Here is a 12294-nt window from a genome sequence, read left to right on the forward strand (position 1 = left end):
ACACCTGAAAGTGACGGGGAGAATGGAACCAACTCGGAAAACACTCTTCAGGATATTATCCAGGAGAACTTCCCCAATCTAGCAAGGCAGGCCAACATTCAAATTCAGGAAATACAGAGAACGCCACAAAGATACTCCTCGAGAAGAGCAACTCCAAGACACATAATTGTCAGATTCACCAAAGTTGAAATGAAGGAAAAAATATTAAGGGCAGCCAGAGAGAAAGGTCGGGTTACCCACAAAGGGAAGCCCAGCAGACTAACAGCTGATCTCTCAGCAGAAACTCTACAAGCAGGAAGAGAGTGGGGGCCAATATTCAACATTCTTAAAGAAAAGAATTTTCAAACCAGAATTTCATATCCAGCCAAAACTAAGCTTCATAAGTGAAGGAGAAATAAAATCCTTTACAGACAAGCAAATGCTGAGAGATTTTGTCACCACCAGGCCTACCCAAAAAGAGCTCCTGAAGGAAGCACTAAACATGGAAAGGAACAACTGGTACCAGCCACTGCAAAAACATGCCAAATTGTAAAGACCATCAAGGCTAGGAAGAAACTGCATCAACTAACGAGCAAAATAACCAGCTAACATCATAATGACAGGATCAAATTCACACATAACAATACTAACCTTAAATGTAAATGGACTAAGTGCTCCAATTAAAAAACACAGACTGGCAAATTGGATAAAGAGTCAAGACCCATCAGTGTGCTGTATTCAGGAAACCCATCTCACATGCAGAGACACATATAGGCTCAAAATAAAGGGATGGAGGAAGATCTACCAAGCAAATGGAAAACAAAAAAAGGCAGGGGTTGCAAACCTAGTCTCTGATAAAACACACTTTAAACCAACAAAGATCAAAAGAGACAAAGAAGGCCATTACATAATGGTAAAGGGATCCATTCAAAAAGAAGAGCTGTCCTAAATATATATGCACCCAATACAGGAGCACCCATTTTCATAAAGCAAGTCCTTAGTGACCTACAAAGAGACTTAGACTCCCAAACAATCATAATGGAAGGCTTTAACACCCCACTGTCAATATTAGACAGATCAATGAGAAAGAAAGTTAACAAAGATACCCAGGAATTGAACTCAGCCCTGCACCAAGCGGACCTAATAGACATCTACAGAACTCTCCACCCCAAATCAACAGAATATACATTATTTGCAGCACCAAACCACACCTATTCCAAAATTGACCACATAGTTGGAAGTAAAGCACTCCTCAGCAAATGTAAAAGAACAGAAATTATAACAAACTGTCTCTCAGACCACAGTGCAATCAAACTAGAACTCACGATTAAGAAACTCACTCAAAACCACTCAGCTACATGGAAACTGAACAACCTGCGGCTGAATGACTACTGGGTACATAACGAAATGAAGGCAGAAATAAAGATGCTCTTTGAAGCCAATGAGAACAAAGATACAATATACCAGAATCTCTGGGACACATTCAAAGCAGTGTGTAGAGGGAAATTTATAGCACTAAATGCCCACAAGAGAAAGCAGGAAAGATCTAAAATTGACACCCTAACATCACAATTAAAAGAACTAGAGAAGCAAGGGCAAACACATTCAAAAGCTAGCAGAAGGCAAGAAATAACTAAGATCAGAGCACAACTGAAGGAAATAGAAACACAAAAAATACTTCAAAAAATCAATGAATCCAGGACCTTGTTTTTTGAAAAGATCAACAAAAGTGATAGACCACTAGTAAGACTAATAAAGAAGAAAAGAGAGAAGAATCAAATAGAGGCAATAAAAAATGATAAAGGGGATATCACCACCAATCCCAGAGAAATACAAACTACCATCAGAGAATACTATAAACACCTCTGTGCAAATAAACTAGAAAATCTAGAAGAAATGGATAAATTCCTTGACAGGTACACCCTCCCAAGACTAAACCAGGAAGAAGTTGAATCTCTGAATAGACCAATAGCAGGCTCTGAAATTGAGGCAATAATTAATAGCTTACCAACCAAAAAAAGTCCAGGACGAGATGGATTCACAGCCAAATTCTACCAGAGGTACAAGGAGGAGCTGGTACCATTCCTTCTGAAACTATTCCAAACAATAGAAAAAGAGAGATTCCTCCCTAACTCATTTTAGGAGGCCAGCATCATCCTGATACCAAAGCCTGGCAGAGACACTACCAAAAAAGAGAATTTTAGACCAATATCCTTGATGAACATTGATGCAAAAATCCACAATGAAATACTGGCAAAACGAATCCAGCAACACATCAAAAAGCTTATCCAGCATGATCAAGTGGGCTTCATCCCTGGGATGCAAGGCTCGTTCAACACACAAAAATCAATCAACATAATCCAGCATATAAACAGAACCAAAGACCAAAACCACATGATTATCTCAATAGATGCAGAAAAGGCCTTTGACAAAATTCCACAACTCTTCATGCTAAAAACGCTCAATAAATTCGGTATTGATGGGACATATCTCAAAATAATAAGAGCTATCTATGACAAACCCACAGCCAATATCATACTGAATGGACAAAAACTAAGCATTCTCTTTGATAACTGGCACAAGACAGGGATGCCCCCTCTCACAACTCCTACTCAACATAGTGTTGAAAGTTCTGGCCAGGGCAATTAGGCAGGAGAAAGAAACAAAAGGTATTCAATTAGCAAGAGAAGAAGTCAAATTGTCCCTGTTTGCAGATGACCTGATTGTATATCTAGAAAACCCCATCATCTCAGCCCAAAATCTCCTTAAGCTGATAGGCCACTTCAGCAAAGTCCCAGGATACAAAATCAATGTACAAAAGTCACAAGCATTCTTATACACCAATAACAGACAAACACAGAGCCAAATCATGAGTGAACTCCCATTCACAATTGCTTCAAAGACAATAAAATACCTAGGAATCCAACTTACAAGGGATGTGAAGGACCTCTTCAAGGAGAACTACAAAGCACTGCTCAATGAAATAAAAGAGGATACAAACAAATGGAAGAACATTCCATGCTCATGGGTTGGAAGAATCAATGTCATGAAAATGGCCATAGTGCCCAAGGTAATTTATAGATTCAATGCCATCCCCATCAAGCTACCAATGGCTTTCTTCACAGAATTGGAAAAAACTACTTTAAAGTTCATATGGAACCAAAAAAGAGCCTGCATTGCCAAGTCAATCCTATGCCAAAAGAACAAAGCTGGAGGCATCACGCTACCTGACTTCAAACTATACTCCAAAGCTACAGTAACCAAAACAGCATGGTACTGGTACCAAAACAGACATATAGACCAATGGACCAGAACAGAGGTCTCAGAAATAATACCACATATCTACAACTATCTGATCTTTGACAAACCTGACAAAAACAAGCAATGGGGAAAGGATTCCCTATTTAATAAATGGTGCTGGGAAAGAAAACTGGCTAGCCATATGCCGAAAACTGAAACTAGAACCCTTCCTTGTACTTTATAAAAAAATTAACTCAAGATGGATCAAAGACATAAATGTAAGACCTAAAACCATAAAATCCCTAGAAGAAAACCTAGGCAATACCATTCAGGACATAGGCATGGGTAAGGACTTCATGTCTAAAACACCAAAAGCAATGGCAACAAAAGCCAAAATTGACAAATGGGATCTAATTAAACTAAAGAGCTTCTGCACAGCAAAAGAAACTACCATCAGGGTGAACAGGCAACCTACAAAATGGGAGAAAATTTTTGCAACCTACTCATCTGACAAAGGGCTAATATCCAGAATCTACAATGAATTCAAACAAATTTACAAGAAAAAAACAAACAGCCCCATCAAAACGTGGGCCAAGGATATGAACAAAGGATATCAACAAATCAAAACCAGAATGAGATACCATCTCATACCAGTTAGAATGGCCATCATTAAAAAGTCAGGAAACAACAGCTGCTGGAGAGGATGTGGAGAAATAGAACACTTTTACACTGTTGGTGGGACTGTAAACCAGTTCAACCATTGTGGAAGTCAGTGTGGCGATTCCTCAGGGATCTATAACTAGAAATACCATTTGACCCAGCCATCCCATTACTGGGTATATACCCAAAGGATTATAAATCATGCTGCTATAAAGACACATGCACACGTATGTTTATTGTGGCACTATTCACAATAGCAAGGACTTGGAACCAACCCAAATGTCCAACAATGATAGACTGGATTAAGAAAATGTGGCAAATATACACCATGGAATACTATGCAGCCATAAAAAATGATGAGTTCATGTCGTTTGTAGGGACATGTATGAGGCTGGAAACCATCATTCTCAGCAAACTATTGCAAGGAAAGAAAACCAAACACCACATGTTCTCACTCATAGGTGGGAATCGAACAATGAGAACACACGGCCACAGGCAGGGGAACATCACACACCAGGGACTGTTGTGGGGTGGTGGGAGCGGGGAGGGATAGCATTAGGAGATATACCTAATGTAAATGATGAGTTAATTGATGCAGCACACCAACATGTCACCTGTATACATATGTAACGAACCTGCATGTTGTACACATGTACCCTAAAACTTAAAGTATAATAATAATAAGAGTAAAAAAAAATCTTAAGCAGATTGTTTAAAAATAAGACACATATAGTAATCCTTAAAAAACTATGGAGAAAATAACTTTAAAAATGAAAACAAAAAGAATTAATGTGATACTCTAAAAAAGATAAACTTAAAGCAAAAGAAAGGAATAAAGGAGAAACTGCAAATAACAAAATGGCTGATGTAAATCTAACCATATCAATAATTACATTATATATAAAATGGTTCATATACTCCAATCCAAAGGTAGAGATTGGCAAAATAGACATTAAAAAAAAAACCTAATCAACCAACCAACAATAACAAAAAACACTGCAAGATATAATCATATTCTATTCACAAGAGATAAACTTTAGTTTAAATGACACTGTATTAGTATTTTCTCACACTGCTATGGAGAAATGCCTGAGACTGGGTAATTTATAAAGGAAAAGGGATTCATTGACTTACAGTTCTGCATTGCTGGGGAGGCCTCAGGAAACTTAACATCATGGCAGAAAGCAAAGGAGAAGCAGGTACCTTTTTCATAGGGTGGCAGGACGGAGTGAATGCAAGCAGGGGAAATGCCAGATGCTTATAAAACCATCAGATCTCGAAATAACTCGATATTACTAGAACAGTATGGGAGAAAATGCCCTCCATGATTTAATTACCTCCACCTGTTCCCAGCCTTGACACATGGGGATTATAACTCAAGATGAGATTGGGGTATGGACACAAAGCCTAACCATATCAACCAAGGAGGCTAAAAGTAAAAGAATAGGAAAACTATACCATGCAGGCAGTATCCAAAAGAGAGATGGACTGGCTACACCAATAACAGAAAAAAGAAACACACTTTCAGACCAAAAAATTGCTCCTAGGAGAAAGAAGAAAATTTGATAATAATAAAATGATTGATTCAACAGGAAAATATAAAATATATAAACGTATATGGAGGTAACAACATAGTCTCAAAATACATGAAGTAAAAAAATGACAGAATTGAACGAAAATATAAACTACTCAACAATAATGATTGGCTATTACAATATTGCACTCTTAATAACAGAAAGAGAGACTAGGCAGAAAATTAGTGGGGATATAGAAAACTTGAAAAACAGTACCATCCCCCCTGACATAAATGATATCTCTAGAACACTCCACCCATCACACAGCAAAACGTACATTCTTGCAGTTGCATATGGAACATAATCCAAAATAAGCCATATAGTAGGCCATAAAACATGCCTCAGTAACTTTAAAAGGATTAACATTGTCATACAAAGCACATAATTACAAATCAACAGAGGATATTTTGGGAATCCACAAATATTAAAAATTAATATGTCTAAGTAACACATTATATGTTATTAATTGATATGAAAAAACCAGAAATTGCAACTACATAGAGACAAGACGCATTAGTAACTGCTTGGAGTGATAACCAGGACCCACTACAAATGGACATCTGGGATTTTTTTTTTGTGGTGATGGAAATGTTGTTACCTAAATGGTGGTGATGGTTTCATACCTATGTAAACTTGCTAAAAATCACGGAATTATACTTAAAACATGATAATTTTATAGTAGGTAAGCCATATGTTATGTAAACAATATAGTACATTACACTTATAAATAATTCAGAGATCAGAGAAGAAATCGAAAAGGTGATTAGAAAGTATTTTTCTCTGAATGAAAATGAAAAGACAACATATCATAATTTGTAACATATTGCTGAAGCTTTACTTAAGGAAAATTTTATGGAACTAAATGCCTGTATTAGAAAAGAAGAAGATCTGAAATCAGTGACTTTAGCTTTCAGCTAAAGACTTAAAAAAGAAAATCACTTAAGTCCAAATTAGGAACATTATAAAGTTGAAACCACCTTTGCAAAAATTGTAACTGAGGAAATTATGACAGTGTAAGAGATCAGACCTAACCGACTCCATCTTGCCTCTAATCTTTAAGCTGTCCTTGTTCATTCCTGGGCATAGGTGGAACTAACCTTGGGAAGGAATTCAGTTTCTGGTTAAACTCTGAAACAAAATGCTAATAGCCTCTTCCTGAAAAGACCCACTTCTTGCCTGGGGACCAGTCTGGCTTTGCAGAACTAACAAATTAGCTACAAGATTAGAAATTATGGTTTAGAGGTCATACAATCTCTGGCTTCAAGAGTCTGAACCTGCCCAAATTGCTCTTTGGGATAATATCACTATTGTAAAACCTAAGATCAGTGCTTGAGATATTTTGCAGACCCCACACTCAGTGGATCAACTGACACTACCCAGACTGGCAATCTGGGTCAACCAGTTCTGCGAACCCACCCAGGAACAGAAGACAGCAAGAAAACCTCACTTCGACCCCCTATGAGTCTGTCTCCAACCTGACCAAGCACTCCCCGAGCCCCTACCCGTCAAATTAACTTTACAAACTCCAATCCCCAAACGTTGGATCCCCGAAGGCCCAGGGAGACTGATTTGAGTAATAATAAATTTGATCTCCCACACAGCTTGCCTGCTGTCTAGGCATCAGGCAAGGAGAACCCATTGGGCAGTTACAAAATGAAGATCAGAAGTTAAGAAAATTGATAAAATAGAAATCAAAAGAATAAACAGAGTAAAATCAAGTAGACCAAAAGCTAGTTCTTTGACATTTCAATGAAAATGATAAATATTTGGCCAGACTGAACAAGAAAAAAAAGACATTTACCAATATTCAGAAAGGAGAGATGTGGCATCAATACAGATGCTACAGATATTAAAAGGATAAAGAAATGTTACAAAAATCATGGAAATAAATACAAAAGTTAGATAAAACTGAAAATGTTCTTGAGATATATATATAAGAAAGGCTCAGAAAGATGAAGAGATTACATGAATAGCCATATACATATATGAAAACTTATAATTTAAAATCTTCCCACAATGAAAATTCCATACCCAGGTTGCTTCAAGGGTAAACTCTTATTAAACAGTTAAGAATAAATACCAATCATACACAAAATCTTTTTTAATAAGTAAAAAAAGCAAATACTTTCCAACTTATTCTATGATGCTACAATACCAACATCAGATAAGCAGCGTAAGAAAATGGCAGACCATTATCTGCCATCTGGCACCAACATAGATGCCAAAAATCCTAATTTCAACTTTGGCCTTTAAAGTCAAACAATATTTAAAAAAAGATAACAATCATAACCAAAGTGCAGTTCCCAGTAATGTCAAGGCTGATTTAACATTCAAAAGTCAGTGTAATTCATAATGATAGATGCAGGAGGCAGATAAGGGTACCTGCACAGGGTCTCGCCTAAACCTTTCCATGGTGAAAAATTCCGTCCCTTGACACATTCGCAGTAAGGGAAATAAATCAACGTGGAGTGGCTCAGACTAAGGGCCCACCTGCATACTGGGAGAATGGGGTGGAGCCACCAGGAATTTGCATCTTATGCAGTAGGGAGGAGCCAGGCCTCTTCAGCTCATGTGTGGTGGCCTAGTATTCAATCTGTGAGGTGGGAGCCTGTTGGCAGGACTCCCTTTTTTTTGACCCCCTCTTTTTTGCTGAGAGCTTCCTTTTAATAAATTCGGCTCTCCTCACCTTTCAATGTGTCCATGTGCCTAATTTTTCCTGGTTGTGAGACAAGAACCTGGGTTTTAGCTGAGCTATGGAGTAAAAAATCTTGCATCAGTAATATTTGCAAACTAAAAAAGATAACCCACATGACTGTCTCAATTGATGCACAAAAAGCATCTGACAAAACTTAACATCTACTCCAAATAAAATATCTCAGCAAATTAGAAATAGAAGAGAGCCTTCGCATCATGATAAAGCACATCTACGAAACATCTACAACTCATATCATGATTACTGGTGAAAGACTGAACACATCCTCATTAAAAAAAAAGAGTTCCCAATTGCCAAAGCTGGAAAAATTTGAGCAATTAAATACATAACATAGTATTGGATGATAACCCAAAATATAAATATGCGTGAATACATTCTGACACAAAGAAATGATTAAACAAATACGAGAGAAGAGACAAATCTCCTGTACACAAGAACTCAATTTACTTATACTCCTGAGAACCCAAAAGTATCTGGGACAGAGCTCAATCAGTTTAGAAAGTTTATTTTGCCAAGGTTAACAACATGCTTGTGACACAGCCTCGAAAAGTCCTAACATTGGTTTTATACATTTTAAGGAGACATGAGGCATTGATCAATATATGTAAGATGTACATTTGTTCAGTCTGGAAATGCGGGACAACTTGAAGAGGGGGAGAGGGCTTGCAGGTCATAAGTAGATAAAAGACAATTGGTTGCATTCTTTTGAGCCTCTGATTACTCTTTCACTGAATACACAATTCACATGTGAGAGGTAGAAAAATAGTCACTTATGCCTTAGTCTGGCTTAGTGAAACAGAAGGGCAGAGGAAGCAATCAAGATGCATTTGTCTCAGGGGAGCAGAGAGATAACTGAGTTCTCTGTCCTTTTTCCACAAGGAATATCCTATGGGCAAATTGTGAGGGAGCGTTTTTTTAATCATTGTAGCTATCTTATTTAGTATATTTAGTAATAAAATGGGAGGTAGGTTTGCCTGACACAGTTCCCAGCTTGACTTTTCCCTTTGGGTTACTGATTTCGGGGTTTCGAGATTTATTTTCCTTTCATACTTCCTTTTTTAAAGAGATATAATTCCCCACCCTTAAGTATGGGCTACACTTAGTGACTTGCTTCTAAAGTGCAATGTAGAAATGGGGGAAAATGTGACTTTTCAGTGGCAAAACCTGACAAACACTCTTAGCCAGGCAATCAGGTAAACATCATCGGTGGGAATTCACGTTGATAGGGATCTTCCCTTTATAAGCAAGGTTGAGAAGGGTACCTTATCTCTGTGATTGTATTCTAAAAAAAATCCTTATCCCCAGTCTAACCATATGAAAATCATCAGGAAAACAAAATGAAGGACCTTCTCCAAAATACTTGACCACTATGCCTCCTGTCAATGTCATAAAAAAAAAAAAAAAAATTGAGAAAGAGTCATAGCCTGGAGTAATATAAAAAGACATAGCAACTAAATATAATGTGATATCCTGTATTGGATCCTGGGCAAATGAATTTAGCAAAAACTAATGAATTACACATAAAGTATACAGCTTAATCAATAAAGGAAAAAGTAACAAACTACTGATACATTCAACATAGATGTGTCTTATCTGAAACTCTACAAAAGTTGTAACCGCAGGAACAGAAAATAGAATAAGGATTGCTAGGAGCCAGAGTTGGGGAGTAGGGATTGACTGCCAAGGGACACACTGGATGACTTTTTAGTCATAGAAATGTTCTACATCATTATTATGATAGCAGTTACTAGCCTGCATATTTGTCAAAATTGGTGATATTTGAGTGTAAATTAGAACTCAATAATGCTATTTTTAAAATAACTTCTTTGGCTGGCATGGTGGCTCATGCCTGGAGTCCCAGCACTTTGGGAGGCTGAGACGGGCAGATCACTTCAAGTCAGGAGTCCAAGACCAGCCTGGCCAACATGGTGAAACCCTGTCGCTACAAAAAATGAAAAATTAGCCAGGCATGGTGGCACGTGCCTGTAATCTCAGGTACTCAGGAGGCTGAGGCAGGAGAATCGCTTGAACCCAGGAGGTGGAGGTGGCAGCGAGCCAAGATCACTCCACTACACTCCAGCCTGGGCAACAGAGTGAGACCCCATCTCAAAAAAAAAAATAAAAAATAAAAAGAACAAACTTTTCAAAAAAAAAAAAGTAACTGTTCCATTGTCTTCAGGCCCCTTAGCATTTAGTCAGCTTCACAGCCCCATCTCAAAAGATAGTATCAACACAATGTGCTAAGCATGCTAATAGAAGTGTGACATATCATTACAATATTGAAGATAGTTTCCTGACACAATTGTGGGAATGGAATCTCAGGGAAATCTTCCCAAGAGACTCTGAAAGGGATTTTATTGTCCCATCTTTTTGCATGTTTCATGGGTGGCCAACTTATTCCTGAAAGACGTTCTGTTCTCTTTACAGGACAAACCTACTTTAATAGAATATGAGGTACCTGCTATTTTACATTACTATACGTGACCTCAGCCAGAAATTAGTTATGTGTTAGCATCAGAAATTTTCATTCATTTCAACATAGGACATTGTTAAAGGAGGATGGGACTTTAAGAATGTGGGAAAAACCCTGCACAGCAAGAGGAAGTTGCTCTTCCAAGTTCATGAAAACAGAATTAAGCTTGTAAGTTTATCACTCTCTCAAATGTTCTGTCAGCCCCAAGGATATTCTTTCTTGAAATATACTTATATGATTTTTTTTTTCCATTTTTCCCCTACTACCTTCAACCACGCAATAGCAGCTGGTTTCAATGACCATGGTGAAACTCGGCAGATTATTCTCAACTGAAATATCCCGCCTTGATTTTGGACTCTTCTGCCTGGTGCTTTATGTCTTTTACTGACTCTTTCTCATGAGAATAAATATATTTGCTTTCTTCACACATATAAAACACTGCTTCTTATTTTTGCCAAAGATACAACCATCCCCTTTAATTCCCCAGGCTCACATTATTGGAATAAATGTTTAATCCTGTCTCCCTCTTGATCTCCTATCCAATTCATCATCAAGTCTTCCCAAATCTCTTACCCAAGTATAAGCTCACATTACCTCATATCTGTACTCTTAAGATGACCCTCCTTTTTGTACCCTTATCCACTCTCTGTTCTAAAACACCCTTTATACAACTGCTATAACACCTTTAAATATCTTTTCACTGACGCCTCTTTTCTATGTGAACATCTATACTTCCCATTTTCTGCTATAATAAATTCAAACCTCTGTGTTCAACATTCAGTGCCTTATAAAAACTGCTTCTCTATATATCGTAGGTTTCAAGAAAATTTGTTTGCTTTTCCACATTTAGAGTTTACTGTGCACTAATTGTCAGATTTAGTTCTTACAATAACTATAAAATAGAAACTACTATAATATCCGTTTTACAGATGAGGAAACTAAGAAACAAAAAAATCAGAGTAACTTGCCAAAGATTATGCAATTCACAAGTAGCAGAGTTACTACTTTATTCCGGATCATTTTGACTCCAAACCCATACTATTAACTATTAAGCTATACTGTCTCCACATCATACGTCTCACTCTGTGGGTACCACATCCTCCACTAGAATCCCTCTTCTTTCCATTCACATCTCATATGTTAACTTTCTCCAGGTTGGCTTTAATTGAAATAGTCACCCAGTGATATTCGTGGTTCTTATTTTTATAGCCTTATATACCACATCTGTCTGCTTTTATAGATGATCTGAAAAATTGCAACTTTGAGAATTATGTTTGTTTACATAGCCTATATCCCCAGCACCTAGCAAAGTGCCTGGAGTATTGAACATGATCAATAAATATCTACTGAATGAAATAAGAAAATACAGCAAAGAATGAAAAATTTTCCATTTTTAGGAGCCCCTGGGTTCTATATCTTTGAATATTCTAAGTGGTTGTATACTTCTCTGTACACATTAAAGATTCAGTAAAGGTAAACTAATAGTTCACTATGTGCTTTGTATTTTAAATGTGCCAGTGCACATAGATGCTATTTTTTTCTGTAAAAACACTTTGAAGTTATCATTTGGGTTCTCTTGGAGTTTTCCTCTTTAATTCATGAATGTGCACAGGTTAGACAAGCAATGTTTGCATATGAAAATGCATTCAGAGGCT

Source organism: Hylobates moloch, unplaced genomic scaffold (assembly GCF_009828535.3).
Source record: "Hylobates moloch isolate HMO894 unplaced genomic scaffold, HMol_V3 SCAFFOLD_6, whole genome shotgun sequence".
NCBI classification, from domain to species: domain Eukaryota; kingdom Metazoa; phylum Chordata; class Mammalia; order Primates; family Hylobatidae; genus Hylobates; species Hylobates moloch.